The 12,421-nt window shown below is 47.9% G+C and overlaps 10 non-coding genes across 10 annotated transcripts; all 10 read right to left on the bottom strand.

The window, feature by feature from the left end:
• Positions 1-1,114: 1,114 nt before the first annotated feature.
• TRNAL-UAG (transfer RNA leucine (anticodon UAG)) lies at positions 1,115-1,196 on the bottom strand. Its single transcript has one exon. It is a non-coding gene; the product is annotated as a tRNA-Leu (tRNA).
• Positions 1,197-2,340: 1,144 nt separating this feature from the next.
• On the bottom strand, positions 2,341-2,422 carry TRNAL-UAG (transfer RNA leucine (anticodon UAG)). Its single transcript has one exon. It is a non-coding gene; the product is annotated as a tRNA-Leu (tRNA).
• A 1,144-nt stretch (positions 2,423-3,566) lies between these two features.
• On the bottom strand, positions 3,567-3,648 carry TRNAL-UAG (transfer RNA leucine (anticodon UAG)). Its single transcript has one exon. It is a non-coding gene; the product is annotated as a tRNA-Leu (tRNA).
• A 1,144-nt stretch (positions 3,649-4,792) lies between these two features.
• Positions 4,793-4,874, bottom strand: TRNAL-UAG (transfer RNA leucine (anticodon UAG)). Its single transcript has one exon. It is a non-coding gene; the product is annotated as a tRNA-Leu (tRNA).
• Positions 4,875-6,018: 1,144 nt separating this feature from the next.
• TRNAL-UAG (transfer RNA leucine (anticodon UAG)) lies at positions 6,019-6,100 on the bottom strand. Its single transcript has one exon. It is a non-coding gene; the product is annotated as a tRNA-Leu (tRNA).
• A 1,144-nt stretch (positions 6,101-7,244) lies between these two features.
• On the bottom strand, positions 7,245-7,326 carry TRNAL-UAG (transfer RNA leucine (anticodon UAG)). Its single transcript has one exon. It is a non-coding gene; the product is annotated as a tRNA-Leu (tRNA).
• Positions 7,327-8,470: 1,144 nt separating this feature from the next.
• Positions 8,471-8,552, bottom strand: TRNAL-UAG (transfer RNA leucine (anticodon UAG)). The gene has a single exon. It is a non-coding gene; the product is annotated as a tRNA-Leu (tRNA).
• Positions 8,553-9,696: 1,144 nt separating this feature from the next.
• Positions 9,697-9,778, bottom strand: TRNAL-UAG (transfer RNA leucine (anticodon UAG)). The gene has a single exon. It is a non-coding gene; the product is annotated as a tRNA-Leu (tRNA).
• Positions 9,779-10,922: 1,144 nt separating this feature from the next.
• On the bottom strand, positions 10,923-11,004 carry TRNAL-UAG (transfer RNA leucine (anticodon UAG)). Its single transcript has one exon. It is a non-coding gene; the product is annotated as a tRNA-Leu (tRNA).
• Positions 11,005-12,148: 1,144 nt separating this feature from the next.
• TRNAL-UAG (transfer RNA leucine (anticodon UAG)) lies at positions 12,149-12,230 on the bottom strand. Its single transcript has one exon. It is a non-coding gene; the product is annotated as a tRNA-Leu (tRNA).
• Positions 12,231-12,421: the final 191 nt, after the last annotated feature.

Raw genomic sequence — 12,421 nt, 5'->3', positions numbered from 1 at the left:
CCTGTATTTTTTTAGGGATTGGCTGGTTTGGCCATTAATTCAAAATCAAAGCAAAGCATGAACTTGGATTGAATTCTAGCACTGGCTGTGCAAAGCCCGAACTGAACAATAAAGCACACTTGTCAGCCTGAAATTGAAATGTCACCTTTCGGGAGTGCTCTGTTCAACAGCAGTCTGGTAGCCTAGTGGTCAATGTCAGCACCCCTCCATCCAGCAGTCTTGAGTTCAATTCCCGGTGAGGGAGGTCAGATCTTTTCTAGGTTTTTTTTGGTTCTAAAAATGTTTGGGAAGCGAAGGTTCAGGAACATTGCCGGTAGGGAGAGTAAGCTCTTTAAAGGCATGCAATGAGATGTGTTTTTCTTTATTTCTGCATATTTCTGTAGCTAGCTGCATTCTTTCAGTCAACATCCCGCCCCATTTAGTGCTCACGTTTTTAAAGAAGTCCACCATTAGCCCGCAGTGTAAGCCTACCCGGGGCCTCCGCCGATGGTCCATGGTGTGTGGGATCCTTACTGGACCAACCCCAGCCGTAACGCAAATCTTAGCTTTGTCTCATTCGACCCCTAACTCGACCCAAGGAGCTACTGCAAACTCTTAGCCTAACACTAGCCCTAAATGAAAGACGCCTATTGTCCTCACATGTGGGATTTTGTTCTCGCTGCTAGTGCATACGAAACTTGGTTCCGACGTGTCCAGGAGTGGGAGAATTACCAGGGACCTTGCAATCTCGTGCCTGGGGGTTTCTAAGCTGGGCATAGGAGCTCCACTGGATGGAGCCAAGTGTCTTGAACTGAGTTTTTGTGATGCAGCAGGAAAAGGCGCTGCAAAAAGGAGCAACTACCAAGGCAAAGAGATGTGCATTCATTAGGGCATCGTGTCGGCAGATTTGTGGCCCTGCCAAGCACGTGTTTATTGACAGGATCGTGAACGCATGTCCGTTTTCAGTGAACAGTGATTTATGCTTTACCCTTTTTTGGTGAAAACGCACACGAGTCAGATGTGTGCTTTCAGTCTGGGTGTTCAGAAAAGCAAGAATTCATAAACACATGCCATTCCCTGGCTCCCAATTGTCCTGTCTGTACACGTGGCATGAAGATAAAAAAGAAACAGCTATTGGCAGCGGTGGGATTCGAACCCACGCCTCCAAAGAGACTGGAGCCTAAATCCAGCGCCTTAGACCGCTCGGCCACGCTACCCTGCTGGTACTGAAACGAGAGCCTCTGAGACCTGTATTTTTTTAGGGATTGGCTGGTTTGGCCATTAATTCAAAATCAAAGCAAAGCATGAACTTGGATTGAATTCTAGCACTGGCTGTGCAAAGCCCGAACTGAACAATAAAGCACACTTGTCAGCCTGAAATTGAAATGTCACCTTTCGGGAGTGCTCTGTTCAACAGCAGTCTGGTAGCCTAGTGGTCAATGTCAGCACCCCTCCATCCAGCAGTCTTGAGTTCAATTCCCGGTGAGGGAGGTCAGATCTTTTCTAGGTTTTTTTTGGTTCTAAAAATGTTTGGGAAGCGAAGGTTCAGGAACATTGCCGGTAGGGAGAGTAAGCTCTTTAAAGGCATGCAATGAGATGTGTTTTTCTTTATTTCTGCATATTTCTGTAGCTAGCTGCATTCTTTCAGTCAACATCCCGCCCCATTTAGTGCTCACGTTTTTAAAGAAGTCCACCATTAGCCCGCAGTGTAAGCCTACCCGGGGCCTCCGCCGATGGTCCATGGTGTGTGGGATCCTTACTGGACCAACCCCAGCCGTAACGCAAATCTTAGCTTTGTCTCATTCGACCCCTAACTCGACCCAAGGAGCTACTGCAAACTCTTAGCCTAACACTAGCCCTAAATGAAAGACGCCTATTGTCCTCACATGTGGGATTTTGTTCTCGCTGCTAGTGCATACGAAACTTGGTTCCGACGTGTCCAGGAGTGGGAGAATTACCAGGGACCTTGCAATCTCGTGCCTGGGGGTTTCTAAGCTGGGCATAGGAGCTCCACTGGATGGAGCCAAGTGTCTTGAACTGAGTTTTTGTGATGCAGCAGGAAAAGGCGCTGCAAAAAGGAGCAACTACCAAGGCAAAGAGATGTGCATTCATTAGGGCATCGTGTCGGCAGATTTGTGGCCCTGCCAAGCACGTGTTTATTGACAGGATCGTGAACGCATGTCCGTTTTCAGTGAACAGTGATTTATGCTTTACCCTTTTTTGGTGAAAACGCACACGAGTCAGATGTGTGCTTTCAGTCTGGGTGTTCAGAAAAGCAAGAATTCATAAACACATGCCATTCCCTGGCTCCCAATTGTCCTGTCTGTACACGTGGCATGAAGATAAAAAAGAAACAGCTATTGGCAGCGGTGGGATTCGAACCCACGCCTCCAAAGAGACTGGAGCCTAAATCCAGCGCCTTAGACCGCTCGGCCACGCTACCCTGCTGGTACTGAAACGAGAGCCTCTGAGACCTGTATTTTTTTAGGGATTGGCTGGTTTGGCCATTAATTCAAAATCAAAGCAAAGCATGAACTTGGATTGAATTCTAGCACTGGCTGTGCAAAGCCCGTACTGAACAATAAAGCACACTTGTCAGCCTGAAATTGAAATGTCACCTTTCGGGAGTGCTCTGTTCAACAGCAGTCTGGTAGCCTAGTGGTCAATGTCAGCACCCCTCCATCCAGCAGTCTTGAGTTCAATTCCCGGTGAGGGAGGTCAGATCTTTTCTAGGTTTTTTTTGGTTCTAAAAATGTTTGGGAAGCGAAGGTTCAGGAACATTGCCGGTAGGGAGAGTAAGCTCTTTAAAGGCATGCAATGAGATGTGTTTTTCTTTATTTCTGCATATTTCTGTAGCTAGCTGCATTCTTTCAGTCAACATCCCGCCCCATTTAGTGCTCACGTTTTTAAAGAAGTCCACCATTAGCCCGCAGTGTAAGCCTACCCGGGGCCTCCGCCGATGGTCCATGGTGTGTGGGATCCTTACTGGACCAACCCCAGCCGTAACGCAAATCTTAGCTTTGTCTCATTCGACCCCTAACTCGACCCAAGGAGCTACTGCAAACTCTTAGCCTAACACTAGCCCTAAATGAAAGACGCCTATTGTCCTCACATGTGGGATTTTGTTCTCGCTGCTAGTGCATACGAAACTTGGTTCCGACGTGTCCAGGAGTGGGAGAATTACCAGGGACCTTGCAATCTCGTGCCTGGGGGTTTCTAAGCTGGGCATAGGAGCTCCACTGGATGGAGCCAAGTGTCTTGAACTGAGTTTTTGTGATGCAGCAGGAAAAGGCGCTGCAAAAAGGAGCAACTACCAAGGCAAAGAGATGTGCATTCATTAGGGCATCGTGTCGGCAGATTTGTGGCCCTGCCAAGCACGTGTTTATTGACAGGATCGTGAACGCATGTCCGTTTTCAGTGAACAGTGATTTATGCTTTACCCTTTTTTGGTGAAAACGCACACGAGTCAGATGTGTGCTTTCAGTCTGGGTGTTCAGAAAAGCAAGAATTCATAAACACATGCCATTCCCTGGCTCCCAATTGTCCTGTCTGTACACGTGGCATGAAGATAAAAAAGAAACAGCTATTGGCAGCGGTGGGATTCGAACCCACGCCTCCAAAGAGACTGGAGCCTAAATCCAGCGCCTTAGACCGCTCGGCCACGCTACCCTGCTGGTACTGAAACGAGAGCCTCTGAGACCTGTATTTTTTTAGGGATTGGCTGGTTTGGCCATTAATTCAAAATCAAAGCAAAGCATGAACTTGGATTGAATTCTAGCACTGGCTGTGCAAAGCCCGAACTGAACAATAAAGCACACTTGTCAGCCTGAAATTGAAATGTCACCTTTCGGGAGTGCTCTGTTCAACAGCAGTCTGGTAGCCTAGTGGTCAATGTCAGCACCCCTCCATCCAGCAGTCTTGAGTTCAATTCCCGGTGAGGGAGGTCAGATCTTTTCTAGGTTTTTTTTGGTTCTAAAAATGTTTGGGAAGCGAAGGTTCAGGAACATTGCCGGTAGGGAGAGTAAGCTCTTTAAAGGCATGCAATGAGATGTGTTTTTCTTTATTTCTGCATATTTCTGTAGCTAGCTGCATTCTTTCAGTCAACATCCCGCCCCATTTAGTGCTCACGTTTTTAAAGAAGTCCACCATTAGCCCGCAGTGTAAGCCTACCCGGGGCCTCCGCCGATGGTCCATGGTGTGTGGGATCCTTACTGGACCAACCCCAGCCGTAACGCAAATCTTAGCTTTGTCTCATTCGACCCCTAACTCGACCCAAGGAGCTACTGCAAACTCTTAGCCTAACACTAGCCCTAAATGAAAGACGCCTATTGTCCTCACATGTGGGATTTTGTTCTCGCTGCTAGTGCATACGAAACTTGGTTCCGACGTGTCCAGGAGTGGGAGAATTACCAGGGACCTTGCAATCTCGTGCCTGGGGGTTTCTAAGCTGGGCATAGGAGCTCCACTGGATGGAGCCAAGTGTCTTGAACTGAGTTTTTGTGATGCAGCAGGAAAAGGCGCTGCAAAAAGGAGCAACTACCAAGGCAAAGAGATGTGCATTCATTAGGGCATCGTGTCGGCAGATTTGTGGCCCTGCCAAGCACGTGTTTATTGACAGGATCGTGAACGCATGTCCGTTTTCAGTGAACAGTGATTTATGCTTTACCCTTTTTTGGTGAAAACGCACACGAGTCAGATGTGTGCTTTCAGTCTGGGTGTTCAGAAAAGCAAGAATTCATAAACACATGCCATTCCCTGGCTCCCAATTGTCCTGTCTGTACACGTGGCATGAAGATAAAAAAGAAACAGCTATTGGCAGCGGTGGGATTCGAACCCACGCCTCCAAAGAGACTGGAGCCTAAATCCAGCGCCTTAGACCGCTCGGCCACGCTACCCTGCTGGTACTGAAACGAGAGCCTCTGAGACCTGTATTTTTTTAGGGATTGGCTGGTTTGGCCATTAATTCAAAATCAAAGCAAAGCATGAACTTGGATTGAATTCTAGCACTGGCTGTGCAAAGCCCGAACTGAACAATAAAGCACACTTGTCAGCCTGAAATTGAAATGTCACCTTTCGGGAGTGTTCTGTTCGACAGCAGTCTGGTAGCCTAGTGGTCAATGTCAGCACCCCTCCATCCAGCAGTCTTGAGTTCAATTCCCGGTGAGGGAGGTCAGATCTTTTCTAGGTTTTTTTTGGTTCTAAAAATGTTTGGGAAGCGAAGGTTCAGGAACATTGCCGGTAGGGAGAGTAAGCTCTTTAAAGGCATGCAATGAGATGTGTTTTTCTTTATTTCTGCATATTTCTGTAGCTAGCTGCATTCTTTCAGTCAACATCCCGCCCCATTTAGTGCTCACGTTTTTAAAGAAGTCCACCATTAGCCCGCAGTGTAAGCCTACCCGGGGCCTCCGCCGATGGTCCATGGTGTGTGGGATCCTTACTGGACCAACCCCAGCCGTAACGCAAATCTTAGCTTTGTCTCATTCGACCCCTAACTCGACCCAAGGAGCTACTGCAAACTCTTAGCCTAACACTAGCCCTAAATGAAAGACGCCTATTGTCCTCACATGTGGGATTTTGTTCTCGCTGCTAGTGCATACGAAACTTGGTTCCGACGTGTCCAGGAGTGGGAGAATTACCAGGGACCTTGCAATCTCGTGCCTGGGGGTTTCTAAGCTGGGCATAGGAGCTCCACTGGATGGAGCCAAGTGTCTTGAACTGAGTTTTTGTGATGCAGCAGGAAAAGGCGCTGCAAAAAGGAGCAACTACCAAGGCAAAGAGATGTGCATTCATTAGGGCATCGTGTCGGCAGATTTGTGGCCCTGCCAAGCACGTGTTTATTGACAGGATCGTGAACGCATGTCCGTTTTCAGTGAACAGTGATTTATGCTTTACCCTTTTTTGGTGAAAACGCACACGAGTCAGATGTGTGCTTTCAGTCTGGGTGTTCAGAAAAGCAAGAATTCATAAACACATGCCATTCCCTGGCTCCCAATTGTCCTGTCTGTACACGTGGCATGAAGATAAAAAAGAAACAGCTATTGGCAGCGGTGGGATTCGAACCCACGCCTCCAAAGAGACTGGAGCCTAAATCCAGCGCCTTAGACCGCTCGGCCACGCTACCCTGCTGGTACTGAAACGAGAGCCTCTGAGACCTGTATTTTTTTAGGGATTGGCTGGTTTGGCCATTAATTCAAAATCAAAGCAAAGCATGAACTTGGATTGAATTCTAGCACTGGCTGTGCAAAGCCCGAACTGAACAATAAAGCACACTTGTCAGCCTGAAATTGAAATGTCACCTTTCGGGAGTGCTCTGTTCAACAGCAGTCTGGTAGCCTAGTGGTCAATGTCAGCACCCCTCCATCCAGCAGTCTTGAGTTCAATTCCCGGTGAGGGAGGTCAGATCTTTTCTAGGTTTTTTTTGGTTCTAAAAATGTTTGGGAAGCGAAGGTTCAGGAACATTGCCGGTAGGGAGAGTAAGCTCTTTAAAGGCATGCAATGAGATGTGTTTTTCTTTATTTCTGCATATTTCTGTAGCTAGCTGCATTCTTTCAGTCAACATCCCGCCCCATTTAGTGCTCACGTTTTTAAAGAAGTCCACCATTAGCCCGCAGTGTAAGCCTACCCGGGGCCTCCGCCGATGGTCCATGGTGTGTGGGATCCTTACTGGACCAACCCCAGCCGTAACGCAAATCTTAGCTTTGTCTCATTCGACCCCTAACTCGACCCAAGGAGCTACTGCAAACTCTTAGCCTAACACTAGCCCTAAATGAAAGACGCCTATTGTCCTCACATGTGGGATTTTGTTCTCGCTGCTAGTGCATACGAAACTTGGTTCCGACGTGTCCAGGAGTGGGAGAATTACCAGGGACCTTGCAATCTCGTGCCTGGGGGTTTCTAAGCTGGGCATAGGAGCTCCACTGGATGGAGCCAAGTGTCTTGAACTGAGTTTTTGTGATGCAGCAGGAAAAGGCGCTGCAAAAAGGAGCAACTACCAAGGCAAAGAGATGTGCATTCATTAGGGCATCGTGTCGGCAGATTTGTGGCCCTGCCAAGCACGTGTTTATTGACAGGATCGTGAACGCATGTCCGTTTTCAGTGAACAGTGATTTATGCTTTACCCTTTTTTGGTGAAAACGCACACGAGTCAGATGTGTGCTTTCAGTCTGGGTGTTCAGAAAAGCAAGAATTCATAAACACATGCCATTCCCTGGCTCCCAATTGTCCTGTCTGTACACGTGGCATGAAGATAAAAAAGAAACAGCTATTGGCAGCGGTGGGATTCGAACCCACGCCTCCAAAGAGACTGGAGCCTAAATCCAGCGCCTTAGACCGCTCGGCCACGCTACCCTGCTGGTACTGAAACGAGAGCCTCTGAGACCTGTATTTTTTTAGGGATTGGCTGGTTTGGCCATTAATTCAAAATCAAAGCAAAGCATGAACTTGGATTGAATTCTAGCACTGGCTCTGCAAAGCCCGAACTGAACAATAAAGCACACTTGTCAGCCTGAAATTGAAATGTCACCTTTCGGGAGTGCTCTGTTCAACAGCAGTCTGGTAGCCTAGTGGTCAATGTCAGCACCCCTCCATCCAGCAGTCTTGAGTTCAATTCCCGGTGAGGGAGGTCAGATCTTTTCTAGGTTTTTTTTGGTTCTAAAAATGTTTGGGAAGCGAAGGTTCAGGAACATTGCCGGTAGGGAGAGTAAGCTCTTTAAAGGCATGCAATGAGATGTGTTTTTCTTTATTTCTGCATATTTCTGTAGCTAGCTGCATTCTTTCAGTCAACATCCCGCCCCATTTAGTGCTCACGTTTTTAAAGAAGTCCACCATTAGCCCGCAGTGTAAGCCTACCCGGGGCCTCCGCCGATGGTCCATGGTGTGTGGGATCCTTACTGGACCAACCCCAGCCGTAACGCAAATCTTAGCTTTGTCTCATTCGACCCCTAACTCGACCCAAGGAGCTACTGCAAACTCTTAGCCTAACACTAGCCCTAAATGAAAGACGCCTATTGTCCTCACATGTGGGATTTTGTTCTCGCTGCTAGTGCATACGAAACTTGGTTCCGACGTGTCCAGGAGTGGGAGAATTACCAGGGACCTTGCAATCTCGTGCCTGGGGGTTTCTAAGCTGGGCATAGGAGCTCCACTGGATGGAGCCAAGTGTCTTGAACTGAGTTTTTGTGATGCAGCAGGAAAAGGCGCTGCAAAAAGGAGCAACTACCAAGGCAAAGAGATGTGCATTCATTAGGGCATCGTGTCGGCAGATTTGTGGCCCTGCCAAGCACGTGTTTATTGACAGGATCGTGAACGCATGTCCGTTTTCAGTGAACAGTGATTTATGCTTTACCCTTTTTTGGTGAAAACGCACACGAGTCAGATGTGTGCTTTCAGTCTGGGTGTTCAGAAAAGCAAGAATTCATAAACACATGCCATTCCCTGGCTCCCAATTGTCCTGTCTGTACACGTGGCATGAAGATAAAAAAGAAACAGCTATTGGCAGCGGTGGGATTCGAACCCACGCCTCCAAAGAGACTGGAGCCTAAATCCAGCGCCTTAGACCGCTCGGCCACGCTACCCTGCTGGTACTGAAACGAGAGCCTCTGAGACCTGTATTTTTTTAGGGATTGGCTGGTTTGGCCATTAATTCAAAATCAAAGCAAAGCATGAACTTGGATTGAATTCTAGCACTGGCTGTGCAAAGCCCGAACTGAACAATAAAGCACACTTGTCAGCCTGAAATTGAAATGTCACCTTTCGGGAGTGCTCTGTTCAACAGCAGTCTGGTAGCCTAGTGGTCAATGTCAGCACCCCTCCATCCAGCAGTCCTGAGTTCAATTCCCGGTGAGGGAGGTCAGATCTTTTCTAGGTTTTTTTTGGTTCTAAAAATGTTTGGGAAGCGAAGGTTCAGGAACATTGCCGGTAGGGAGAGTAAGCTCTTTAAAGGCATGCAATGAGATGTGTTTTTCTTTATTTCTGCATATTTCTGTAGCTAGCTGCATTCTTTCAGTCAACATCCCGCCCCATTTAGTGCTCACGTTTTTAAAGAAGTCCACCATTAGCCCGCAGTGTAAGCCTACCCGGGGCCTCCGCCGATGGTCCATGGTGTGTGGGATCCTTACTGGACCAACCCCAGCCGTAACGCAAATCTTAGCTTTGTCTCATTCGACCCCTAACTCGACCCAAGGAGCTACTGCAAACTCTTAGCCTAACACTAGCCCTAAATGAAAGACGCCTATTGTCCTCACATGTGGGATTTTGTTCTCGCTGCTAGTGCATACGAAACTTGGTTCCGACGTGTCCAGGAGTGGGAGAATTACCAGGGACCTTGCAATCTCGTGCCTGGGGGTTTCTAAGCTGGGCATAGGAGCTCCACTGGATGGAGCCAAGTGTCTTGAACTGAGTTTTTGTGATGCAGCAGGAAAAGGCGCTGCAAAAAGGAGCAACTACCAAGGCAAAGAGATGTGCATTCATTAGGGCATCGTGTCGGCAGATTTGTGGCCCTGCCAAGCACGTGTTTATTGACAGGATCGTGAACGCATGTCCGTTTTCAGTGAACAGTGATTTATGCTTTACCCTTTTTTGGTGAAAACGCACACGAGTCAGATGTGTGCTTTCAGTCTGGGTGTTCAGAAAAGCAAGAATTCATAAACACATGCCATTCCCTGGCTCCCAATTGTCCTGTCTGTACACGTGGCATGAAGATAAAAAAGAAACAGCTATTGGCAGCGGTGGGATTCGAACCCACGCCTCCAAAGAGACTGGAGCCTAAATCCAGCGCCTTAGACCGCTCGGCCACGCTACCCTGCTGGTACTGAAACGAGAGCCTCTGAGACCTGTATTTTTTTAGGGATTGGCTGGTTTGGCCATTAATTCAAAATCAAAGCAAAGCATGAACTTGGATTGAATTCTAGCACTGGCTGTGCAAAGCCCGAACTGAACAATAAAGCACACTTGTCAGCCTGAAATTGAAATGTCACCTTTCGGGAGTGCTCTGTTCAACAGCAGTCTGGTAGCCTAGTGGTCAATGTCAGCACCCCTCCATCCAGCAGTCTTGAGTTCAATTCCCGGTGAGGGAGGTCAGATCTTTTCTAGGTTTTTTTTGGTTCTAAAAATGTTTGGGAAGCGAAGGTTCAGGAACATTGCCGGTAGGGAGAGTAAGCTCTTTAAAGGCATGCAATGAGATGTGTTTTTCTTTATTTCTGCATATTTCTGTAGCTAGCTGCATTCTTTCAGTCAACATCCCGCCCCATTTAGTGCTCACGTTTTTAAAGAAGTCCACCATTAGCCCGCAGTGTAAGCCTACCCGGGGCCTCCGCCGATGGTCCATGGTGTGTGGGATCCTTACTGGACCAACCCCAGCCGTAACGCAAATCTTAGCTTTGTCTCATTCGACCCCTAACTCGACCCAAGGAGCTACTGCAAACTCTTAGCCTAACACTAGCCCTAAATGAAAGACGCCTATTGTCCTCACATGTGGGATTTTGTTCTCGCTGCTAGTGCATACGAAACTTGGTTCCGACGTGTCCAGGAGTGGGAGAATTACCAGGGACCTTGCAATCTCGTGCCTGGGGGTTTCTAAGCTGGGCATAGGAGCTCCACTGGATGGAGCCAAGTGTCTTGAACTGAGTTTTTGTGATGCAGCAGGAAAAGGCGCTGCAAAAAGGAGCAACTACCAAGGCAAAGAGATGTGCATTCATTAGGGCATCGTGTCGGCAGATTTGTGGCCCTGCCAAGCACGTGTTTATTGACAGGATCGTGAACGCATGTCCGTTTTCAGTGAACAGTGATTTATGCTTTACCCTTTTTTGGTGAAAACGCACACGAGTCAGATGTGTGCTTTCAGTCTGGGTGTTCAGAAAAGCAAGAATTCATAAACACATGCCATTCCCTGGCTCCCAATTGTCCTGTCTGTACACGTGGCATGAAGATAAAAAAGAAACAGCTATTGGCAGCGGTGGGATTCGAACCCACGCCTCCAAAGAGACTGGAGCCTAAATCCAGCGCCTTAGACCGCTCGGCCACGCTACCCTGCTGGTACTGAAACGAGAGCCTCTGAGACCTGTATTTTTTTAGGGATTGGCTGGTTTGGCCATTAATTCAAAATCAAAGCAAAGCATGAACTTGGATTGAATTCTAGCACTGGCTCTGCAAAGCCCGAACTGAACAATAAAGCACACTTGTCAGCCTGAAATTGAAATGTCACCTTTCGGGAGTGCTCTGTTCAACAGCAGTCTGGTAGCCTAGTGGTCAATGTCAGCACCCCTCCATCCAGCAGTCTTGAGTTCAATTCCCGGTGAGGGAGGTCAGATCTTTTCTAGGTTTTTTTTGGTTCTAAAAATGTTTGGGAAGCGAAGGTTCAGGAACATTGCCGGTAGGGAGAGTAAGCTCTTTAAAGGCATGCAATGAGATGTGTTTTTCTTTATTTCTGCATATTTCTGTAGCTAGCTGCATTCTTTCAGTCAACATCCCGCCCCATTTAGTGCTCACGTTTTTAAAGAAGTCCACCATTAGCCCGCAGTGTAAGCCTACCCGGGGCCTCCGCCGATGGTCCATGGTGTGTGGGATCCTTACTGGACCAACCCCAGCCGTAACGCAAATCTTAGCTTTGTCTCATTCGACCCCTAACTCGACCCAAGGAGCTACTGCAAACTCTTAGCCTAACACTAGCCCTAAATGAAAGACGCCTATTGTCCTCACATGTGGGATTTTGTTCTCGCTGCTAGTGCATACGAAACTTGGTTCCGACGTGTCCAGGAGTGGGAGAATTACCAGGGACCTTGCAATCTCGTGCCTGGGGGTTTCTAAGCTGGGCATAGGAGCTCCACTGGATGGAGCCAAGTGTCTTGAACTGAGTTTTTGTGATGCAGCAGGAAAAGGCGCTGCAAAAAGGAGCAACTACCAAGGCAAAGAGATGTGCATTCATTAGGGCATCGTGTCGGCAGATTTGTGGCCCTGCCAAGCACGTGTTTATTGACAGGATCGTGAACGCATGTCCGTTTTCAGTGAACAGTGATTTATGCTTTACCCTTTTTTGGTGAAAACGCACACGAGTCAGATGTGTGCTTTCAGTCTGGGTGTTCAGAAAAGCAAGAATTCATAAACACATGCCATTCCCTGGCTCCCAATTGTCCTGTCTGTACACGTGGCATGAAGATAAAAAAGAAACAGCTATTGGCAGCGGTGGGATTCGAACCCACGCCTCCAAAGAGACTGGAGCCTAAATCCAGCGCCTTAGACCGCTCGGCCACGCTACCCTGCTGGTACTGAAACGAGAGCCTCTGAGACCTGTATTTTTTTAGGGATTGGCTGGTTTGGCCATTAATTCAAAATCAAAGCAAAGCATGAACTTGGATTGAATTCTAGCACTGGCTGTGCAAAGCCCGAACTGAACAATAAAGCACACTTGTCAGCCTGAAATTGAAATGTCACCTTTCGGGAGTGCTCT

The sequence above is a fragment of the Ambystoma mexicanum genome, chromosome 1p (assembly GCF_040938575.1).
Source record: "Ambystoma mexicanum isolate Mex_15411 chromosome 1p, UKY_AmexF1_1, whole genome shotgun sequence".
Taxonomy (NCBI): Eukaryota; Metazoa; Chordata; class Amphibia; order Caudata; family Ambystomatidae; genus Ambystoma; species Ambystoma mexicanum.
This window is presented reverse-complemented; position numbering and strand designations above follow the sequence as displayed.